Below are 8,185 nucleotides of genomic sequence, written 5' to 3'. Positions count from 1 at the left end.
CACCCATTACTCTGCTTTGCATATAGAGTAGCGCCTTTGGAGACGGCCGCCGCTGCTGCTAGATAGCGCCGTTCAAACGTCCGGCGCGAACAATAGACTCCGTCCCACCTGCAGCGTAGCCGCCGTGGGTTTTTACTGCCACGATGAATCGTGGCAAAGCGTTAAAGGTTGGGGGGGGGGTGATGTGGGGGGGGGGGGGGGGGGGGGGGGAGTGGTGGAGGGGGGAGTGCGCTGCTCACAGGTGGAGCTCTCTGTGCTCCCTCCATCTGCACATTCAGTCCAAACACTCCTGTGAATTGCGCTGAACGCTGCACATGCGTGTGAGGGCGTGTGTGTGTGTGGGTGTGTGTGAGGTGGGTGTGTGGGCGTGTGTGTGTGGGCGTGTGTGTGAGGGCGTGTGTGTGAGGTGGGTGTGGGGGCGTGTGTGTGAGGTGGGTGTGGGGACGTGTGTGTGGGCGTGTGTGTGAGGTGTGTGTGGGCGTGTGTGTGTGGGCGTGTGTGTGAGGTGGGTGTGTGGGCGTGTGTGTGTGAGGTGGGTGTGTGGGCGTGTGTGTGTGTGGGTGTGTGTGAGGTGGGTGTGGGGGCGTGTGTGTGAGGTGGGTGTGGGGACGTGTGTGTGGGCGTGTGTGTGAGGTGTGTGTGGGCGAGGTGGGTGTGGGGGCGTGTGTGTGAGGTGGGTGTGGGGGCGTGTGTGTGGGCGTGTGTGTGAGGTGTGTGTGGGCGTGTGTGTGAGGTGTGTGTGGGCGTGTGTGTGGGGGCGTGTGTGTGAGGTGTGTGTGGGCGTGTGTGTGTGGGCGTGTGTGTGAGGTGTGTGTGGGCGTGTGTGTGAGGTGTGTGTGGGCGTGTGTGTGTGGGCGTGTGTGTGAGGTGGGTGTTCGACAGCCTCCGATTTGTTAGACTATTTTCATTAATATTATCATCCCATGACTGACAGGTCTAGAGCCAGGTCTCTCTCTCTCTCTCTCTCTCGCACACACACACACACAGTGTAGACGATTCTCTCCAATCTTCCTCTCTTCTCCGGTGGCCATGACGTAGGATAAAAGGATTTCACATGTAATAGTGTTAGGAGAGTTAAAGATTAAACGGTAACTTGACACAGATCATCTGAAGTGCAAGTACATGCCCTTACACACACACACACACACACACACACACACACACACACACACACACACACACACTGATGGAAATTCTTTGGTACAATGCCTGTAGTTTCAGTTTTCCATGATCCCATAAGCACCTCAAGCAAAATCACATTTACAACAATTGTGTTTTTGGACTGAATAAACAGTTGCTGCTTTTCTCTCCCAGTTCTCTTTCTCTCCATCTGTGGTTGTTTGAGTGAGGGGCCAGTGAAGAGCCTTCATCTCCCCATTAGAGTGATGCCCCCCCTGCAGAGCTGGAGAGGGGCAGAAAGGAGCAGGTGAGAGGGAGGGAGAGAGAGAGAGAGGGAGAGAGAGAGAGAGTGAGTGAGAGAAAGGGAGAGAGAGAGAGAGAGTACAATACCTAGAACTCTCACCCCGAGGGGGAACTCTCCTGGTCCTGGTCCTGCTGTGTGAGTAAGCCCCTCTGAAGGGCACCTCACACCATCACAGCCCCCTGGCCCAGGGCGGGAGGGCTCAGACACATCCTGGCATTTTTCCTCTGATCTCCGCCCACCTAAATCACTCAGCTGAGTGGCTCCCTGCTCCAACCGCTGGCCTGTTGTAGAGTGTTCACGGTCTCCATATGGCTCCGGTGCCGTGGCGCTGGGTCTGACAGATGCTTCTGGGCCCGACCGCCACTGCTGCACTTGTCAGTGTCACGGCGCGCCGAGCCCCGGTCTGGACGGTGACAGTGAGCCCCCCCCCCTCCCCCACATTATAATTACAGGGCGAATTGATTTAAAGATCAGTGTGTTTAAGTGAGGGCGAGATCCGCACCGCCGTCGGCCGCCTCTATTGTCTCCGTGGCTGCGATGTGACATGTGCGCCACTGAAAAGGCCATGACTGCTCTGGCATTTCCTGTAATGGACGTTTTAGTGATGGGACGGGAAGGTGATAAGCTGCTCGGTGCCGGCGGACAACCCCGAGGCAAGGGGCCGGTGGCGGACAACCCCGAGGCGAGGGGCCGGTGGCGGCCACACCAGCCGTCTGCTCCGCCGAGCTGCTCTTTTTACTCACAGACACAAAGGAGGCTCCTTTCAGGCTCTGCCAAACAACACTCACACACACACACACACACACACACACTTGCACACGCACGCTCAAACATATACACACACACGCATGCACACACACATAGCCAAAGGGACGAGGAGAGCTCTAGGTGCATCTGTGTGTGATCTTTTGCATGTGCTAACAGTATAGCACATTAATCTCCAGCCTTAGCAATGCCTGTTTAAACCGGCACCAATCTCACTGAAGAGATGATGGAAGCACATTAAATGGCACATGAATTCGAAGAGTGTCTGTGGCTGTGCGGAGTGTCTGTAGCAGTGTGCAGCGTCTATATGAGTGTGGAGTGTCTGTGTGAGTGTGCAGCGTCTATATGAGTGTGGAGTGTCTGTGTGAGTGTGCAGCGTCTATATGAGTGTGCAGCGTCTGTGTGAGTGTGGAGGGTCTGTGTGAGTGTGCAGCGTCTGTGTGAGTGTGCAGCGTCTGTGTGAGTGTGAAGCGTCTGTGTCAGTGAGGAGCGTCTGTGTCAGTGCGGAGCGTCTGTGTCAGTGTGGAGCGTCTGTGTCAGTGTGTAGTGTCTGTGTCAGTGTGGAGCGTCTGTGTCAGTGTGGAGTGTCTGTGTCAGTGTGTAGTGTCTGTGTCAGTGTGGAGTGTCTATGTCAGTGTGGAGTGTCTGTGTGAGTGTGCAGCGTCTATATGAGTGTGGAGTGTCTGTGTGAGTGTGCAGCGTCTATATGAGTGTGCAGCGTCTGTGTGAGTGTGGAGGGTCTGTGTGAGTGTGCAGCGTCTGTGTGAGTGTGCAGCGTCTGTGTGAGTGTGAAGCGTCTGTGTCAGTGAGGAGCGTCTGTGTCAGTGCGGAGCGTCTGTGTCAGTGTGGAGCGTCTGTGTCAGTGTGTAGTGTCTGTGTCAGTGTGGAGTGTCTGTGTCAGTGTGCAGCGTATGTGTGAGTGTGAAGCGTCTGTGTCAGTGTGCAGCGTCTGTAGCAGTGCGGAGTGTCTGTGTCAGTGTGGAGTGTCTGTGTCAGTGCGGAGTGTCTGTGTGAGTGTGAAGCGTCTGTGAGTGTGCAGCGTCTGTGTCAGTGCGGAGCATCTGTGTCAGTGCGGAGCGTCTGTGTCAGTGTGCAGCGTCTGTAGCAGTGCGGAGTGTCTGTGTCAGTGTGGAGTGTCTGTGTCAGTGCGGAGCGTCTGTGTCAGTGTGCAGTGTGTGCAGGCTCCACCGGGTCTGAGCTTCACTGGGGGAGATGCAGATTTAATTAAGGCAGAATTAAAGAGCGTCGTTGTTCATTGTTATTCTGATTACAGAAGCCCGGCTCCATTTCCCCCAGCACTGCTCCCACGGCCCGCGATCTGCTGTACGCTTTTCATTTCTTACAGTTTACTTAAAGTACATAAGACCCATCTGGAGGTCCTTCTCTCCCTCACACACACACACACACACACACACACACACACACACACACACACACACACACACACACATGCTTCTTAATGCCTGTTTGTTCCAGGGAGCAAACAAAGCTTTTAGGAAGCGTCCCTTTGCCTCAGAGACTCTTTTTCCTCTGCTGGTGGTTGGAAAGGCAAAGTCTATCCTCCATATAGACGGACTGGTGCCACATTAGATGTTAATTGAATGCCTGCTTGAAGGAGAAAGCAGTTGTGTGGTAAAGAGCAGATACTGACCCCAGGGCTTGAAAGCAGACAAAACTAAAGCTCAGAAGGAGTAAGGGTTTTGTTGTGGTGTGGGCCGGTCCTGGGTCAGTCCCCACATGTCCAAGACACGAGTCGAGAGGAGGCAGGGCAGCAAGCTGGACCCACAGAGAGCATGCTTCTCACTGCATTAGTCACCAGAGCGGTGCTGCTGAGAGAGAGAGAGAGAGAGAGAGAGAGAACAAAGATCCCCTCACTCAGTTGGTCCTGAACTACACACTAACACTCGCTAACACACACTCACACACTAACACTCACCAGATTCAGGACCAGGAAATCAAGACCAATCTGATCAGAACCAACCAAATTACAGCTAACCCTATCCCTAACCCTAACCCTAACCCTAACCCTAGGAGAGCACAGAGACTGCTGCACACTCATAGCACAATACGTCATGGTCTTCCACCGTGAGAGGGACAGTGAGTGATCACACATGCACACACACACACACACACACACACACACACACACACACACACACACACACACACACACACACACACACACACACACACACAATCCATGTCGTTGATGTATGTAAATATACATGTGGTTCCCCTTCTTACCTCCTTATGCGTGTATTATTTGATTTCAACTTCTGATTTTATTATTTAATTAGGGAAATGTATTTATGTGTATGTATATATTTATTTTACCTGTTGTTTAACAATTTTGCAGTGTTTAGAGTTGTGAGCCCAACTTTTATCTAGTGTTACTAGTATTGTAAGTGTTCAGTGTTACTAGTATTGTAAGTGTTCAGGCTTTGGCAATACAAATGAAGCAATACTTGTCATGCCAATAAAGCACCTTGAATTGAAATGAATTGAATTGAATTGAGAGAGAGAGAGAGAGAGAGAGAGAGAGAGAGAGAGAGAGTGAGAAAGAGAGAGAGATAGAAAAGATAAGAAACCGTGGGTTATCTTAAGAGAGGGGCACTGCCTCTGTTGTGTCTTGTTTTGATCTTTGACTGTCATGCCCTGCCTCTGTGTGTGTGTGTGTGTTTATCCACAAACCTACTCTTGCTTTGGACAGATCTTACTTTGGCAAAACTGTAAAGAAAATCTGTGATAGTTGTAAAACAACCACTTGATGGAGGCCAGGAGAAAGGTTCTACACTTACGCCATTACATTACATTCACAACAAAGACAGACGGTCAGACAGACAGGGAGAGCGGGTAATAAATGGCCTGCATCCTGATAAGGGCATTAATGATTATTAGGCAGGGCTGAGGGAAGGAGAGAGAGAGGGAGGGCAGAGCCAGCGAGAAAGATAGATGAGCAACCCAGAAGTGGCCAGGACAGCGAAAGAGGCATTCTGGCAGCTACCTTTGACTAATGACACCACACTAGGGGACACAGCTTGGAATGGTAATTTACAAAATAAACTTTGAGGAGGGAGGACGATTGGGGAGAGAGAGAGAGAGAGAGAGAGAGAGAGAGAGAGAGAGAGAGAGAGAGAGAGAGAGAGAGAGAGAGAGAGAGAGAGAATGAGAGAGAGAGAGAGAAATGAGGGCATGCAAAGAATAATGGGGAGTTGAACTTGTTTAACCTGCTGGAGTCTGCCTTTCATTTCCCCAGAAGAACAATTATTCTTGATTTGAAATGATAAACCATCTACTTAAAAAAAAATCGATCTACTACTGTATCATGGGAGGCATGAAAGATGAATCTGGCCCAGAGCTGATGACAGGTACATATGTGAAAACATGACAGGCTGCAATCATTTTCAAGTATGCATGAGAACACACATGTTAATTGTCCAAATATTAACTATATAGTATGAGCAGAAGAATGAGACATATTATGTTTGATGCTGGCAATATCCTTATCCATCTGGCAGATCTCACTCTAAGGTTTATCGTAGGAATACTGTATTCCATCCATGTATCTTCCAATGAGCTATACCATATTAGAAGCTTATCTCCTAACACCACCATGGTGATTAACTTCTACCTATATCTTCCAACAAAATTTACCACTCACATCAATGACTTGGGAAACGTGTGCACTTTCACTCTCACTCACTATCAAGCATCGTTTCTCAGAAGCGAGGACATCGTTTCCCCTTCTCTTACTGACTCCATCACTACAGAACTGACCTCAGATCAGCATTTAAGGGAAAACTCCAAGACTACTCAGCAGGTGTCCTGTTCAGTTGGTGATAACTGTAACAAACCCACCTAAACAACAACCCTCCCCATCTCCACCTACCCCCAACAAGCACACAACAACACTCTTCTCCACGCCAGGTGGCTGCCAACACAAGACATTTTTCCCATAAATCAAACTGCCGGTGGGCTTATCAATAACAAGTCAATTAGTAGACAGGGGGGATAAGGAGGCGGGGTCAGGGGGGATAAGGAGGCGGGGTCTCTGGGGGCACCGCGTGTTTGCTAGGTGGACATCTGTAATTTTGTATTCTTCATCACAAACGTAGGCCCATCACACCTGCTTCTCTGGGGAAATGATCAACTATTCAGTGCCTAAATCCGTCTTGCATTCTGAACACACCCACTTTGACTAAAGAGCCTGCCCCCTGTGTCTGCCCCCTGTGTCTGCCCTCTGTGTCTGCCCCCTGTGTCTACCCCCTGTGTCTGCCCCCTGTGTCTACCCCCTGTGTCTACCCCCTGTGTCTGCCCCCTGTGTCTGCCCCCTGTGTCTGCCCTCTGTGTCTGCCCCCTGTGTCTACCCCCTGTGTCTGCCCTCTGTGTCTACCCCCTGTGTCTACCCCCTGTGTCTGCTCCCTGTGTCTGCCCCCTGTGTCTGCCCTCTGTGTCTGCCCCCTGTGTCTACCCCCTGTGTCTGCCCTCTGTGTCTGCCCCCTGTGTCTGCCCTCTGTGTCTGCCCCCTGTGTCTACCCCCTGTGTTTGCCCTCTGTGTCTGCCCCCTGTGTCTACCCTCTGTGTTTACCATCTGTGTCTGCCCTGTGTCTGCCCTCTGTATCTGCCCTCTGTATCTACTCTCTGTGTCTACCCCCTGTGTCTGCCCTCTGTGTCTGCCCCCTGTGTCTACCCTCTGTGTTTACCCTCTGTGTCTGCCCTGTGTCTGCCCTCTGTATCTGCCCTCTGTATCTACTCTCTGTGTCTACCCTCTGTGTCTGCCCCCTGTGTCTACCCTCTGTGTTTACCCTCTGTGTCTGCCCTGTGTCTGCCCTGTATCTGCCCTCTGTATCTACTCTCTGTGTCTACCCTCTGTGTCTACCCTCTGTATCTACTCTCTGTGTCTACTCTCTGTGTCTACTCTCTGTGTCTTTCAAGTTATTTCTACCGTATGAAGGACGTGACAATAATGATATGAGGCAAAATTGGCATTTCCACAACTTGTTCTCCACAGTTTATAGACAGCTATTATGATTTGGCCCAACATACTCACTGCAGCACTCTCCTTAGCTTATGAATCAGCTTCCCTCCAGCCCTACAAATATCTCTGAGTCAGTCTTTTAGACAGCGAGCTTGTCATTATTCCTAGGTCCTCGTGTACAGTAGTAATGAAGCGCAACAAAGGCTGTGACCAAAGGCAGAGCCTGCAGCCCCCAACTGTGCACCTAATACGTTGGCTGACAGATCCGGCAGAGCAGAGCGCCGTCCTGCAGAGAACAGAGCAGATTCATCCGCCACCTGAATTCAAACACGGCTGATTCTTACGCAAATATACCCGTCGATCTGCGGAGACAAACGATCGAGTCATTCCCTCTCATTAACGTTCGTCCTCACCACCGACATGAGCACAATGCCGCTAGGAGCGGAAATGGAGCCTCACACAAATGTGATTTTCGTGTAAAGGAGCGCGAAACAAAAGCGGCGCGTCAGCGTCAGTGAACGCTGGTAACAATCAAGGAATTTGTCAAACACTGCCTGTATAGGTCATTAGAGAGATGACACTTCTGGGATACGATCCATCCATTGTGAGCAAGTGTAGAAACTAGACTGTGATATGTAGGGAGAACTGTGTACCGGTGTCGGGTGATTCTGAGGTGCAGTAAGTGCGCTCTGCGTCAGGGCCGGAGATGATGAAGCAGGCCCAGACGGTCCGGACGGGCTGCAGGAGGCTGGGCTGGTGTACCGAACAGGAGCTTCAGGGCAGTTCCATTCATGTGATGCTCCTACATATGTCTATATGTCTGCACTTAGCTTGCACATTTGTGTTTGCGTGTGTGCGATAGACAGTGTGCATATGTGCAATGAGGTCAAGAGGCACATGTTTATGTTATGCTTTTGTGTGTGCGTGTGTGTGCATGTTTGTGGTTAGGGCTATCACTCCATCTACCCCATGTCATTCAGGTGGCAAGTGATGTCAGTTACAGTCTCCACAGTGAGGTA

This window comes from Brachyhypopomus gauderio, unplaced genomic scaffold (genome assembly GCF_052324685.1).
Source record: "Brachyhypopomus gauderio isolate BG-103 unplaced genomic scaffold, BGAUD_0.2 sc85, whole genome shotgun sequence".
NCBI lineage: Eukaryota > Metazoa > Chordata > Actinopteri > Gymnotiformes > Hypopomidae > Brachyhypopomus > Brachyhypopomus gauderio.
Note: the sequence above shows the minus strand (reverse complement) of the source record.